Raw genomic sequence first — 14,505 nt, 5'->3', positions numbered from 1 at the left:
ACATGATCTTATATTCCGTTCTACTCAAAATAGTAATATTGTCATGAGGTTCCGATTAAATTGAGGACTTAAATTTGCATATTTAGTTTGCATTATTCTGCTTCAGCTGGATCTTGATATAATTTGTCAAAGTGGTATACATTTTTTAATTTATCAGAAGGGTGTTTTCCTTTTGTCTTCCTTAATCTGAGCTTTGCTTAGCTGATACTTTCACTACATGCCTGCTATCACTTTACATTTTCCATTTTGAAATTCATGCCATTAAATATTGTCACCTGATATCTGAGCAAAGCTTAGTTTGAAACAATTAAGTCCTCCTTTATAATGAAGAAAATATGATACTGAAATTCTGAACAATGGCTTTTTTTTTTGAACATTCAGTTCCTCTGATTGCAGAGCCATTTTCTGTTCTTGTATATAATTAAGTGTGGAATTATTTAGGATGAAAAAGGTGATGTAAACTATGAAATTTTACTTCTTTATTTTGATAAATTGGTTCTTTATGTATTTTGTACAATGAGTTTTGAGTATATTTACCCCCTCCCCAACTCCTTCCAGATTCAACCCTACTTCCCACCCCTATCCACTCAACTTTATGCCTTTTTTTCTCTTACCCACTAAGTTTATTTTGTGCTGTCCATATATTCTTAGATGTGTGGCCTTCTGTTAGTTCATGGGTACCAAATAAAAGTGGGTCCATTCATTTTTTATGGTGTGTTTGTCTGTCTATACAAGGAGTCTTTCCTATTCTTCTCCCAGAAGCTATCAATGGCCAATAGCCTAGGGATGGGGTTTTGTGCCCAATTCCCTTCTACATTCTGGGATTTGCCATGGCTTGAGCTTGTGTATGTCTTGAGTATTATTTTAAAACAAATGTGAGTATGCTTATCCTATATTATATGTCTAATATCCACTTATAAGTGAGTATATACCATGTGTGTCTTTCTTATTTTGGGTTACCTTCACTCAGGATGAACTTTTCTAGTTCCTACCATTTGCCTGCAAATTTTATGATTTCTTGTTTTTAACTGCTGAGTAATATTCCATTGTGTAAATATACCAGTTTCTGTATCCTTTCTACAGTTGAGGGACATCTAGCAGATTCTGGCTATTATGGAAAAAGTTGCTATGTGAACATACTCCTAAAGAAGCTAAACAACAAGGAGGACTCTAGAGAAGAGGCTGAAACCTCACTCAGATGGGTAAGCAAGATAGACATCAGAAGCAGGAGAAGACAAAGCATAGGACAGGAACCTTCCACAGGGGTTCCTCTGAAAGACACTACCCATCAGGTTATCAAAGGAGATACTGAGACTCATAGCCAAACTTTTGGCATTGTGCAGGAAACCTTATGGAAGAAGAGGGAGATAGAAAGACCTGAAGGGGAGAGGAACTCTACAAAGAGTCCAACAGAGCCAAAAATCTGGGCCAAGGGGAGGGAGCTGCAGAGACTGATACTCCAACCAAAGACCATGCATGGAGAGGACCTAGGTCCCCTGCTCAGGGGAAGCCCATAGGCAGCTCAGTTTCCAAGGGGGTTCTCTAATAACTGGAACAGGGGCTATGTCTGACATGAAATCAGTAGCTGGCTCTTTGATCACCCCTCCCTGGTGGGTTGCAACCTTGCCAGGCCACAGAGGAAGATGATGCAGCCAGTCCTGATGAGACCTGATAGGCTAGGGTCAGATAGAAGGGGAGGAAGTTCCCTATCAGTGGACTAGAGAAGAGGCATAGGGGAAGAAGAGGAAGGGTGGGTGGGACTGGAAGGAGATGAGGGAGGGGCTACAGCAGAGATATAAAATGAATAAATTGTAATAATAAATAAATAAATAAATAAATAAGATTCAAAAATGTTATTTTTTATTTTTTATTTTTTTAATCAGTTACATTTTATTAACTCAGTATCCCAGCCGTGTCCCGATCCCTCATTCCCTCCCAGTCCCTCCCTCCCTCCCTCATCTCCACCGTGCCCCTTTCCAAGTCCACTGATAGGGGGGACCTCCTCCCCATTCATCTGATCCTGTTTTATCAGGTATCTTCAGGACTGGCTGCAAAGCCCTCCTCTGTGGCCTAACAGGACTGCTCCTCCCTTCGGGGGTGGGGAGACCAAAGAGCCAGTCATTGAGTTCCTGTTAGAAATAGTCCCTGTTCCCCTCACTTTGGGAAACCAATTGGTTACTGAGCTACCACAGGCTACATCTGAGTGGAGGTTCTAGGTTATATCCATACATGGTCCTTGGTTGAATGTCAGTCTCAGAAAAGACCCTGTGCCCAGATATATTTGGTCCTTGTGGAGCTCCTATCCTTTCCCCATCAGACTAACTCCCCTTCTTTCTTATGATTCCCTGTACTCTGCCAAAGGTTTGGTCATGAGTCTTTACTTTGAAAACACTGCTAGTTAGAGTCTTTCAGATGCGCTCAGTAGACTCCTGTCATACATTCAATGTACATCCCATCTGTCTTTCTAAATGAGGATTGATCATCTTACCCCATGTCCGCTCAATTGATTATCTTTTTTAGGTGTATAGATTTCATTATGTTTATCATATCTTATAGGTCTATATAAGTGAGTATATCCCATGTTTGTCTTTCTCCTTCTGGGATATTTCACTCAGAATGATCTTTTCTAGATCCCACCATTTGCCTGCAAATTTTATGATTTCCTCCTTTTTGATTGCTGAGTAGTATTCCATTGTATAAAAATACCACAATTTCTGTACCCATTCCACCGTTGATGGACATCTGGGTTGTTTCCAGGTTCTGGCTATTACAAATAGAGCTGCTATAAACATGGTTGAGCAAGTGTCCTTTTTGTGTACTTGAACAAACTTTGGGTATATACCTAGCAGTGGTATAGCTGGGTCTGGAGGAAGCACTATTCCTATTTGTCTTAGAAAGCGCCAGATAGCTTTCCAGAGTGGTTGTACCAGTTTACATTCCCACCAGCAGTAGAGGAGGGTTCACCTTTCTCCACAACCTCTCCAGCATGTGTTATCGCTTGAGTTTTTCATCTTGGCCATTCTGATGGGTGTAAGGTGATATCTCAGGGTCGTTTTGATTTGCATTTCCCTGATGGCTAAGGAGGATGAGCATTTCTTTAAGTGTTTTTCTGCCATTCGATATTCCTCTGTCGAGAATTCTCTGTTTAGCTCTGTTCCCCATTTTTTAATTGGATTACTTGGATTGCTGCTTTTCAGCTTCTTTAGTTCTTTGTATATACTGGATATTAGTCCTCTGTCAGATAAAGGGTTAGTGAAGATTCTTTCCCAATCTGTAGGCAGTCGCTTTGTTTTGATGACGGTATCCTTTGCTTTACAGAAACTTTTCAGTTTCATGATTGTAATAATAAATAAATAAATAAATAAATAAGATTCAAAAATGTTTATATATTTTAAAAAAAACACCTCTATGTGAGTTCTGATTTGCAGCTGTCCTATTCTGTACGAGGAACACTGTTTCCTTGTAGAACTTTTGGTTCAAAATTTCCCCTATCCCTACTTGACAATTATTCCTGAGCCACAGAGGGCCTGCTGTACCTAGAGGGCAGTGTTTCCTTGTATTCATCCACTACCTCTTACATTCTTTTCCACCCTCCTCTTCTGCAATGATCCCGAGGCTAGGGAGGAGGGAGTGTAGTATTCAGTACTGATCATTTTCTGTCTTTTATTTTCTGCACTTTGATCAGGTGTATTAATAGCTACCTACTGCAAATGGAAACTTCTTTAAGATTTTACTTTTAACATTATGTAGCACTGACATCTCACATAAATGTTATACAGGTAATTTAGCTACTCCAACATCTAATTTATATGAGTAATTTTTGTTTTTGGTTAAGATGTTTTTCAGCCAGGAGTATTTTTATGATAGAATAAAAGCTGCATTCTAGGTAAAACTGCACATCAACTTTATACACTGCAAACATTGTCTCACTGCATAAAATCTTTTGCCCCATGGATGTCTAGGATGTTCAAGGGGGAAGATAAAAAATAGTTTTGCTTTAGAAGTCATCATTTGGTTTCCATGAGCACGATAGACACATGACTAGGGTGATACCCTGTACCTCATTAACACTAACAAGCACACATGACCTGAATGCCATATGTAGTCTCTTGGTTCATAAAGAGAAGAAGAAAAAATATTCTACTTTATTCTTCATAACTGATATAGACAGAAAGCATTTTGCTGCTAAGTTATATGATATTTTTTTTTCTGGGTGATTCTGGAAATGTAGCATCTTGTCCAATTAAAAAGCTGTCCTTTTCATGTAAGTTTAAAAAGTCCATGCCCACTTTTTTGCAGTGGGGCTTAGCACTCCGTTTTTAATAGCTCTCTTGACATCTTATTAAATGGGAGAGGATTTCAGGTACACAATCAAATGGAATGTATGAATCTCTTTATATCATTTGAAATGCGTTTTATACCCACACTAGCAACTATTTTTATTATCTTTATTTTGTATACTGTCATGACTTGTATGAATCATAATTACCAACATTAGTGGGAGGACCATATTCCACAAAGAAATTAGCCTGATAAAATAGAATCAAAAGTAAAAATCACAAAAATATGCGTTTCTCAGGGAAAACAAAGCAAATAAAGACTTGTCTTTTTTTTTTGTACCAACTTTATTGGGGGGGTTAATAAATAATCCCCTCCCTCATCTCACAAAGTAGCCTCATTTTGTTTACCATTCTGATAAGTGAGTTAACTCAAAATAAATGTTTCTATTTAAATATTCTGCATTATGCAAAGCTCCAAGTCACAAAGTAGGAGCTACTTTCAGTAGAATGAAGTGAAACAACAAGTTTTGAAAGTTGTAGGAAGAAGTAACACAGTTTTATGTTGACATATTTCATTCTGTTTTTGTACTGACTGAAGGTTTCTTTTTTTTTTCTCTCTCCTCTTAACTTTTGGTTTGGCAGTCTGTTTTGGAAGAAAGTCATAATAGGCTGGACATTCTTAAGGAGTATGAAATGAGTTATATCTTCTTCAAGGTGCTTGAGCACACTTTTTTACTTGGGTGTGTCCATTTTTATTTATTTATGTAAGTTGGTATGGACTCATGGACATTGCTTTATATTTTGAACTATAGTATATTTTGAACTCTATATAGTACACTATACGGAGTATAATATACTCTTCATTTTTTTTTCTTGGTAAATTGTTCAGTTTTTCTGTCTGGGGATTTGTTTAAATTGCCTAATCTTTATTTTTCATATCTCCTATAATAAGGATGTTTTGTGTGTTTCCTTGTACTTATGTTTTTACCTTCCCTTATTTTTTGCCATTGAAAGAGATTTCAGTTTGCGATATTTGCCTGGTGCTGAATTTCTGAGACAGCCCTAATATTAAGTGTTGATTCCTCTCACTGAAGAGCTATACAGAAGTCAAAAGCTAGATACAGCTGTTTATACCAAGTTATTGTCAGATCATTTCTAGGTTTTCTGAGCTAGCAGAGCAAAGCTCTCTACATGTGTATATTAATCCCTGTAAAAGCATATATTCACAAATACTCCTATATGTATCTACCTGCATGTAGGATACACATGAGTTTACACTGGTGTATCTATCTCTAATCTACTATAACATGGATCGTCAGTCGTGTGTCCTTGATTTTCTGCAGCCCTCCCCTTCAACAGAAGACTCTCTACTCCTACTACTGTCTTCGTTAAGGTTACTATTGCTGTGATGAAATCTCATGAGCAAAGAAACTGGAGGAGGAAAGTTCAGCTTCTGCTTCCACATCACTGTTCATGATGGAAGGAAATCAGGACAGGAACTCAAGCAGGGCAGTGATTTGGAGGCATTACCTGATGCAAAAGCCTTGGAGGGGGCTGCTTATTGGCTTGCTCCTCCTGGCTAGGTTAGCCTGCTTTCTTATACAACCAAGGACCATCAGCCCAGGGATGGCTTCACCCATAATTGGTAGGGCCCTTCCACATAAATCACTAATTAAAACAAAATGTCCTACAGTCTTACCTATGACCTGTATTTATAGAGTCATTTCCTTAATTGAGGTCTCCTCTTCTCTGACGACTCTAGACTGTCAAGTTGACAAAAGACTAGCCAGCACACACACCCTCCCCTTAACTTAATTAACAAGTGACTGTGTGTACATGTTTAGGTGTGTGCACTTCTGTATATGTGAATACACACACACACATACATATACATACATATATATATATATATATGCATGTTTTCACGGGTTCTGCATGCCTAAGTAATCAATATTGCTAATCTGTTTTCATACAGATAGAAGTTTATCAATTAAAATGTTAGGCACCGTTGCTTTAGTATTTAGTTTTATAGAGTCTGCTGTTTTCTTAAGCTAGTTTAGAACTAATTCAAAGCCTTTTCCACTTCAATGTGGTTGCTTCACACATTTGCAAGGAAGTTACACTCTACATTCTATCCTGGAATTATTGAGCCTCCAAGGTTTAAAAAAAAATATATATATATATATTAACTTTCACTTTCTTACAGGATCCTTGGGTTTTGTAAGCATATTATATCAATACCCTGCCACAAAGAACACTGTTTAACTGCCTTCAGTTATCCTCTGTAGTTCTTCATGTGGTCCGTACTCTGTCTAAATTCCCAGCATTCCTAAATCTCCTTTTATTCTCATAGTTGTGAAGTTTCAGAACATCCTTCATAATCATACACTATGCAATACCAGACAAACATATTAAAATACATATGAAGATTTGTCCATGCCCTTAATCGCGGCATAGCTCGCTCCTGTTATACATTCCAAGCATGGTATACTATGGTACACTTACGCATTCCCCTCTGACAGTCACCCTGCTTGCTTCCAGTGTGGTCTGCTATAAATATTGAAGCAATACATGTAATTTCAATATCTCTTCCACATGGTAATACTTAAAAAAAAATTTCTAAGAAACACCACATACCTTCCTGTGTTACTGAACCATTTTCTAGTATCATCAGCAAAGTGTGAGAATTCAGCCATCAATGGCTTTGTCAGATTTCTACATATTCTACATTTTCAAACAAAGTATATCTTAATGTCTTTCCTTACTTACCATTTCCACATCCCGTGCTCCCTATGAGTTCTCTTCACCTAGCCTCCCTGTCTTTCTCTTCATCATTTTCTTGTCCTGTTTGTCCTTTTCCCACCATCTCCTCTCCTCAGTAAATATTTTTCTGCTTAATCAACTTTCTAGTGTTTTATACTTTATCGATATACTTTCAATTGTTCATAAATATATGTGTATACATTATAGTCTATGAACAACGTATCAGGGATAATATTGCTATTTCTTTTTTCTGAGTTTGGCTCATCTTGTTTAATACTGTAATTTTAAGATTCAATGTTTTGCACCTATCTACTTATTTCCTATATTTTTTTCTGTACAACAGACTAAATTCCATTGTGTACATGTACATTTTTATACACATTTATATGTTCGTTGATACCAGAGTTGTTCGGTTTCCTACAATTATGTAAAGAAGAGCAGAAGCTGGATATTCAAGTATATCTGTGATAGGGTGTAGAGTCTTTAAGATATATGCTCTGGATTGGTGTAGTTGGGTCATATCGTGGTTCTATTTTTAATATTTTAATTTTTTAGTATGTTTGTAATTGAAATATAATTACATCTCTTTATTCCTCCCCTTTCGACACCGCCAAGAGAGAAGCAAAGCACGGGGAATATTGCACACAAATGTGTGTTCTCTTAGCTTAAATGTCAATGGAAGAGACCACAGCTGGGTGTATAGAAGTTCCCGGTGTCACTGTTAACATGGATTCTAATCCACAGGGAAGCAGAATGAAACCTGAAGGAGAGTTCCTTGTACACACAGCACTTCTCATTGTCACAGTATGTGTAATACTTTACTTTCTGCAACTCAGGAAGAAAATAATAGGGTCCTGGCATAACTGGGGTGACTACCCTGAAGAGAGCTTTTAAAAAATAAGAAGCAATCACAAAAAAAAGTCAGCATATTGCAAAGAACTCAATGTGCTTGCTGTTCTCTGGACCTGTGATACCCTCCCTTTTCTACTGGGGTCATTAGCCTTCAAGTAAATTTAACTGGTATTTGTTCGAACAGAAATGGATTTTCTGGCAAAGTTAAGCCTCTGGGGTATGGTATGCACAAATAAGAAGGAACAGTTGATTTATCAGTTAATGAACACGTTCCTACCGATGTTTTGAGCAAGCATTAAATGAGAAAAAATTAGCACCATACAGGCTTTTCTTTTTTACAACTTTAAAAACGGTATCGAACAATTTAACTTTGTTTCCCGTTTTTAAAAATTTCAGACTATCAGCCTGGACCATTAGTTTCAGGAAAACCGTCAGGTTTAGATTAAGACAGGCAAAGGAAAGGGTTACGATTCCAGGGCATTAGGTCTCAGTCTCTTTTATCAATGAATTTTGTGATGGTTGTAGATATTGATTCTAGGATAACAGGGATCATCTCTTTGCAGGGAATTATAATTTGTCTACTACAAGAAAAAAAAAAATAGATGTTAAACTTGCTTCCTCCTTAGTGCACAGGAAACTCGGAGATTAAATATTGCAGCCCTCCAGCCTGTTTAAAAAAAAAAAAAGAAAAAAAAAAAACTGAACACATGAGAAACTCCACAGTTACTTTTTGCTAAGTACGCTCATCTAATTTGCAAGCATACATCTCCACACTTCCCACAGATTTCAGAAGTGCAAATGGCTGTTAGGCAGCACTGACTTGGCTGACATAGTGAATGTGAATTTCGGGACCAGTGATGGTAAATGAGAGTAAAGGAATGACCCAGCATTCAAATTAATGGTTGCTGGTCCTTTGATTCATGCAGTGATGGGTGCCCCCCCCCCTCAAAGGAGGGTGGTTTAACAGTTGATTATATGATTGTAAGTGATCAACTTACGATTTTATACAAAACCTTTTTCTATATAAATGCGGCCATGCCCAATAAAATCGATGTACAATAGAGACTATGAGCATGGAACAGGACACTCATTCTCCTGCAAGGGAAATTAAAGAAGTGAAGAGTGCTAATGTATTTTCCATCTGATACTAAATTGAAACACTACTTAGACCATGAATTTTAGAAAGTGAGAGGGCATGTGGGAGGAGTATGGAAGTTGTTAGAATGAAGAAAAGGAAAAAGGGAAATGATATAATTATGTAATAATTTAAGATATATTATTTAAAAACAACAAAACACCATATTGCAAGTACATAAGTTTATATTTAATTAACATTTAAAGCATTTTAAAATTAAATTTAATCAATTATTGGACTAATATTAAATTTTATGCTTTATTGTAATTTTAATTCAATTAAATTTAAAAATATGATTTTTCAAAAGACATGGAATGATTGATTGCGAGAAATTTGCCTATTCTCTTTATATTTTTCTGATGGTTTCTGGCTTTCTACAGACATCCAGTAATGTTTTTATATCAATGAAACGCACTTTATTATTAAATCTTTTGCTTGCCTATTATCTTGGTGGTAATGATTATGTTCTGAAAGTGACTCTTCTGTGAAGGTCCTGGAAGCCATGGACAAGCCCTGATAATGATTTATAAATAACCCCAGGAGTTTTTCTCTGACTCATAAAAATCTCAGCATCCCACCCCCCAGGTTCTAACTTATAACAGCAGCTTGCCTGGAATTCAGCAGCCTCTTTTAATTAATGCTGTTTTTATTTCCACGATATCCTGTTTCTATTTAATTCAAAGCTTCTTTTGTGTTGAAAACCTAGAGCGGGATAAGTTCTGTGAGATTTGGGCCAGGAAAAGGATTTTTGCTTCTCTACAGTATTAGAGACATTCCCATTCATCACCTGAGAAACCAATCAACTTTGGGCAGGATGTCATTCAGACACCCCAAACCATATGATGAATGTTGTTTCTCTGGGAACAAGGTCATAGTTACTCTGTGTTGTAAAAGAAATTAACCCTGACAAAAAAAATTAGCTCTGTGAAGGAAAATTCCCACAAAGAACTGCCATAGGCTCTGCACTGGAAGATGACAAGGTTAATCTGATCCATCCTGCGCAGAATGTTGAGCAGAGGGCCGAATTGAGGCTCAGTAAACCAACACCAAAGCGAAGGGAATGGGCACAAAGTCACAAGCAGTTCCTTTAGTGGTCAGACTTTGCAGACATGAGTTTTATCTTAGAGCCCTTATAATAAAGATTTGTATGTACAAAAGACCAATGTTTTCTTTTTGTTTGTTTGTTTTGTTTTGTTTTTTGTTGTTGTTGCTCTATTTAGCTTTTTTGTTTGTTTTCTTTGAAATTTTTTAAAATAATTTATTTCACTTTACATCCCAATAGTAGCCCACTCCCTTGTCTCCTCCCAGTCCCACGATCCCTGCCTCTTCCCCTTTATTCACTTCCCCTATTTCTCAGAAATGGAGAGCCCTCCTCCCCTACCATCTACACCCTCCTCTTCTTCCTCTGTGGACTGGCAACCCCCTCAAAGAGCTGGCAACAGAGTACATGTCAGAGACAGCCTCTGTTCCACTTGCTAATATACCCACATGGAGACTGAGGTACCTATTGGCTACATCTGAACAGGGGATCTGTAGCCACTCCTTGCATAGTCCTTGGTTGGTTTATCTGTCTCTGCAGGTCTCCTTGGACCCAGATTTGTTGGCTCTGTTGGTCTTCTTAGGAGCTCCTGCTGCCCCCCTGGACCTTCTATCCTTCACTCTTTCCTATGACTCCCTGCACTCTGCCCAAAATTTGGCTGTGAGTGTTAGCATCTGCTTCAATCCCCTGTTGAGTGGAGTCTTTCAGAGGACATTTGTGGCTCCCAACCTGTTCTCTCTCTTCAACCACATCCGGTATTTATTCCATTTGCCCTTCTAAATGAGAATTAAGCATCCTCCTTCGAGTCCTCCTTGTTATTTAGCTTCTTTAGGTCTTCTTTAGTATGGTTATCCATATGGCTCTGATGCCATTCATTATTTGGAGATATAAAATATGGATTTTGAAGTTGCATAGAACAAGATTCATTATTTCTTTTTACATTGTGAACTCATGTCCTTAGATCAAATAACCAAGATCACGAGTGACGAATGGCAAGCAGATGATGTAATGCGGGCAGAGCAGTTTCTGAGCTGTGCCAGGTATGGTGGCAGCTAATTGGAGTGTCAGTGTTGTTAGATTAATAAATATCAAGGACAACGGTGATACACCCCTTTGAGTGTGCTAGGGGAGGCCTTCCCAGAGAGGGCTAATTAAGAATGAAGACCTGTGCAGAGGATGGAAAGAACCGTTCCATGTGCTGGGGGCAGGGACTAGGAAAAAAATAAAATCATCTGGGTGCCACAATTTTATCTCTGTTCTTAACTGTAGATGTAAGGAGACCATGAACAACTCAAACTGAGGGCCGAAGCAAAACCCTTCCTAATTTTTTTTTGTCACAAAAATAAGAAAATTAACTATCTGGTAATACCCCCTCCCTCAAAAGATTTCATGCATTACTCTGAAAGTAAACTTATTCTGTGATACCAAGAACTTGTGTCTTATGGGAAGAGGGACTGCCTCTGACATAATCTGATTGGCCTGCTCTTTGATCACCTCCCCCTGAGGGGGGAGCAGCCTTATCAGGCTACAGTAGAGGACAATGCAGCCACTGTTGATGAGAACTGATAGACTAAGATCAGAAAGGAGAGGAGAACCTCCCCTATCAGTGGACTTGGGGAGGGGCATGCATGCAGAAAGGGGAGGGAGGGTGGGATCGGGAGGGGAGGAGGGAGGGGCTTATGGGGAGATGCCGAATGAATAAAGTGTAATTGATGAAAAATTAAAAAAAAAAAAGAACTTGTGTCTTAAGTAACAATGACAATTATGACTTCGGGGGTTGAGCTGAGACAGTTGTTGCTTCTAGTCTTAATGTCTAGCTTTTCCTTGTATGATCTGGGCTTCATTTCTGCACCTGTAAAATACTGATAGAAAAATCTAACCTACAGAGATGTTATAAAGATGTAATTACAAAAGTCACAGACCATGAGTGGTAGAAGGCTCAGATGCACTGAGCGCTCATTTGCACAAACGTTTTAGTTCTGAGACACTAGTGGTTTCTTTGTCTGTCAAGTGTCCAGGCTTTGTAAAACCCTTGATCAACTAGGACTGCTTGTATGAACATGTGGATAAGTGCCATTTTTAGCCATCTGCCTTGTACACACTTTGTATTCAGCACAGAGTTAACTGATTTCTTTTTTTTTTGCTCTACTCCTGATGTCCTCATATGGCTGATCAGAAGGCACCTGCTCATCTTTATACACCCCACATGTCTTTGTTCGAGGTTATTTGTTTCCATAGGTTGTCCTCAGCAGCAATGGGAGGGGATACAAATAAAAACATAACAAATTATGAGGAACTTTGTGAAGTATAAGTGGCCATTGTTTTGTTAGCTATTTGTAAAGTTGCAAAGTCCCTTTTAAGGTGGACACACAGATACTGCTAGGCCCCAAAATGATCAAAATTTCTCTTTTCTCATATATATATATAGGAATAAGCATTCCCATAGGTCCCATTCTAACTCCAACATCACAGTCCTCAGTGTCACCAACCCTCTCTGTGATTAGCAGCATTTTTTTTTTCAGTTTTAGGAGTCTAAGTCATTCTTAATCACCTGGTATGGACAATGTGATATGCACATGATCTTTGATATCACCCCTTCTTACAAGGCAAATATCTTCAGTCTTCCTCTATAGAGCACACGTTAAACTTCCAAAGTATAAGATACTGGTGTATAGAGAGGAAAGCATTAAAGCGGGTCTTTCAAAAGAGATTGAGATGATCAGTAAGGACTCTTTGAAAGAAGTACAGACATTAGTGACACAACTGGGACGCCAGCTGTCAACACATCATTATCTGCCTATAGGGTTTATATAGTGTCAGAACTGTCAGTTCCTACCACTGTATTTGCACTCTAAATAACTGAAAATCTGTTGAAAACACTTTAAAACTTTGTGAGTACCTCATCGCTGCACATATTAGAGTCTGTTTTCTTTATATAAAGATTCTTCTCTTTATGATGTTTTTACAACAAAGGCATCCTAACAGACATCATCACTTGGGACAGTACTGGAATAAGTTACATATTCTCCAATGTCCTTAGAGTTTTGAGGTTTCTACATAGTAATATTGGGCAGATTTCTCCATATTTTACACTTGCGTTGCTTACTTGGCTTCCGACATGCCCCCTGTGTAGCAACAACTGGCCTGGGGTTTTCTCTGCAGCCAAGGATAGACTCAAATTCATGATTCACTGATACCTAACTCTAAAAACAATGGAACTACAGATTTGAACCTCCATATATGGCTGGCTGAATTTATTTTACTTTTTTTTTTTTTTTTTTGGACAATGATAGTGGCATTGTTTTAAGTTCAAATCCCATTGCTTATCACTAGCATATGGGAATCAACTTAGTTTGTGTATTAACCTAATAGACTGCAACTTTTTTCTTCAATTGCTTATTATTTCCAGTTTTCTATATAGGCAGACTATGACTTCACGTCATTAAAAAAGACTTCTATTCATTGTCTCCAATCTGTGTGATTTGCCTTCTTTTTCTTTTTATACTCCCTAGGACTTTCTGTGTGTTTTGAGCTGGTATCTTGATTTTGTTTGTTTTGTTCTGGTTCTGTTTTACAAAGAAGACATCTAGTTTCTTTCCATTAAGTGTGATGCTCTTTGTAGGTATTTTCTACATATTCCTTTGTAAATCAGGCAAGTATGGAGTTACTCCCAGAGTGCTGAGGGGTTTTCTTTTCCTAAAGAAAGATTGCCTTTGTGAGGTGATTTTTTTTTCTGTTATTGACAGCATCATTGATTTTCTTTTTTAATATTTGATGAGAACAATTGCACCTATTGACTTTCAAATACTCAATCAGTTCTGTGTACCTGAAATAAGTCTCACTCATTTGTTGTATGTGATAGCATTTTGTTGAGATTTTTTTTTGTTGATTTTGCATAAACGTTTCTGACAGGTACTCATCTGTAGCAGTCCTTTCTTGTGAAATGTTTAGCTGGTTTGGGTATCTGATCAATGCTTACTTCAAGGAATAAGTGAGAACATGATAAGTTTTTATTTTAAGGAAGGATATTTGGGGAAATTGGCATCATTTCCTTTTTAGATGTGTGCCGGAATTCACCAGTTTTGTCTCTTAGATTGGATGCTTTCAATTTAGGAGAAGTTTGCATTAGAGATTTGATTTCTTAAATGATTATAAACATATTCAAATCATCTGTTTCTCTCCAGGGATTTCTGGTAGCCATGTCTTCAATGAAATTGTAAGACTTTAAAGCCTTTGCCCATAGACTTTCTCATAAGATTTGTTCACCATGTTTTAGTGTTCAAGGCTCCTCAATGATGGTTCTGGCTTCATGTCTCATACATGTGCTGGAGCTTTTCTGCATACTCCATTGTACCGTGGATAGATACCGGTTTCATGGATCTTTGTTTTTTTTAAATTTATACTTCTCTCATACATGACCAAAGCAGTTTCCCCTC

The sequence above is a fragment of the Meriones unguiculatus genome, chromosome 6 (genome assembly GCF_030254825.1).
Source record: "Meriones unguiculatus strain TT.TT164.6M chromosome 6, Bangor_MerUng_6.1, whole genome shotgun sequence".
NCBI classification, from domain to species: domain Eukaryota; kingdom Metazoa; phylum Chordata; class Mammalia; order Rodentia; family Muridae; genus Meriones; species Meriones unguiculatus.
Note: the sequence above shows the minus strand (reverse complement) of the source record.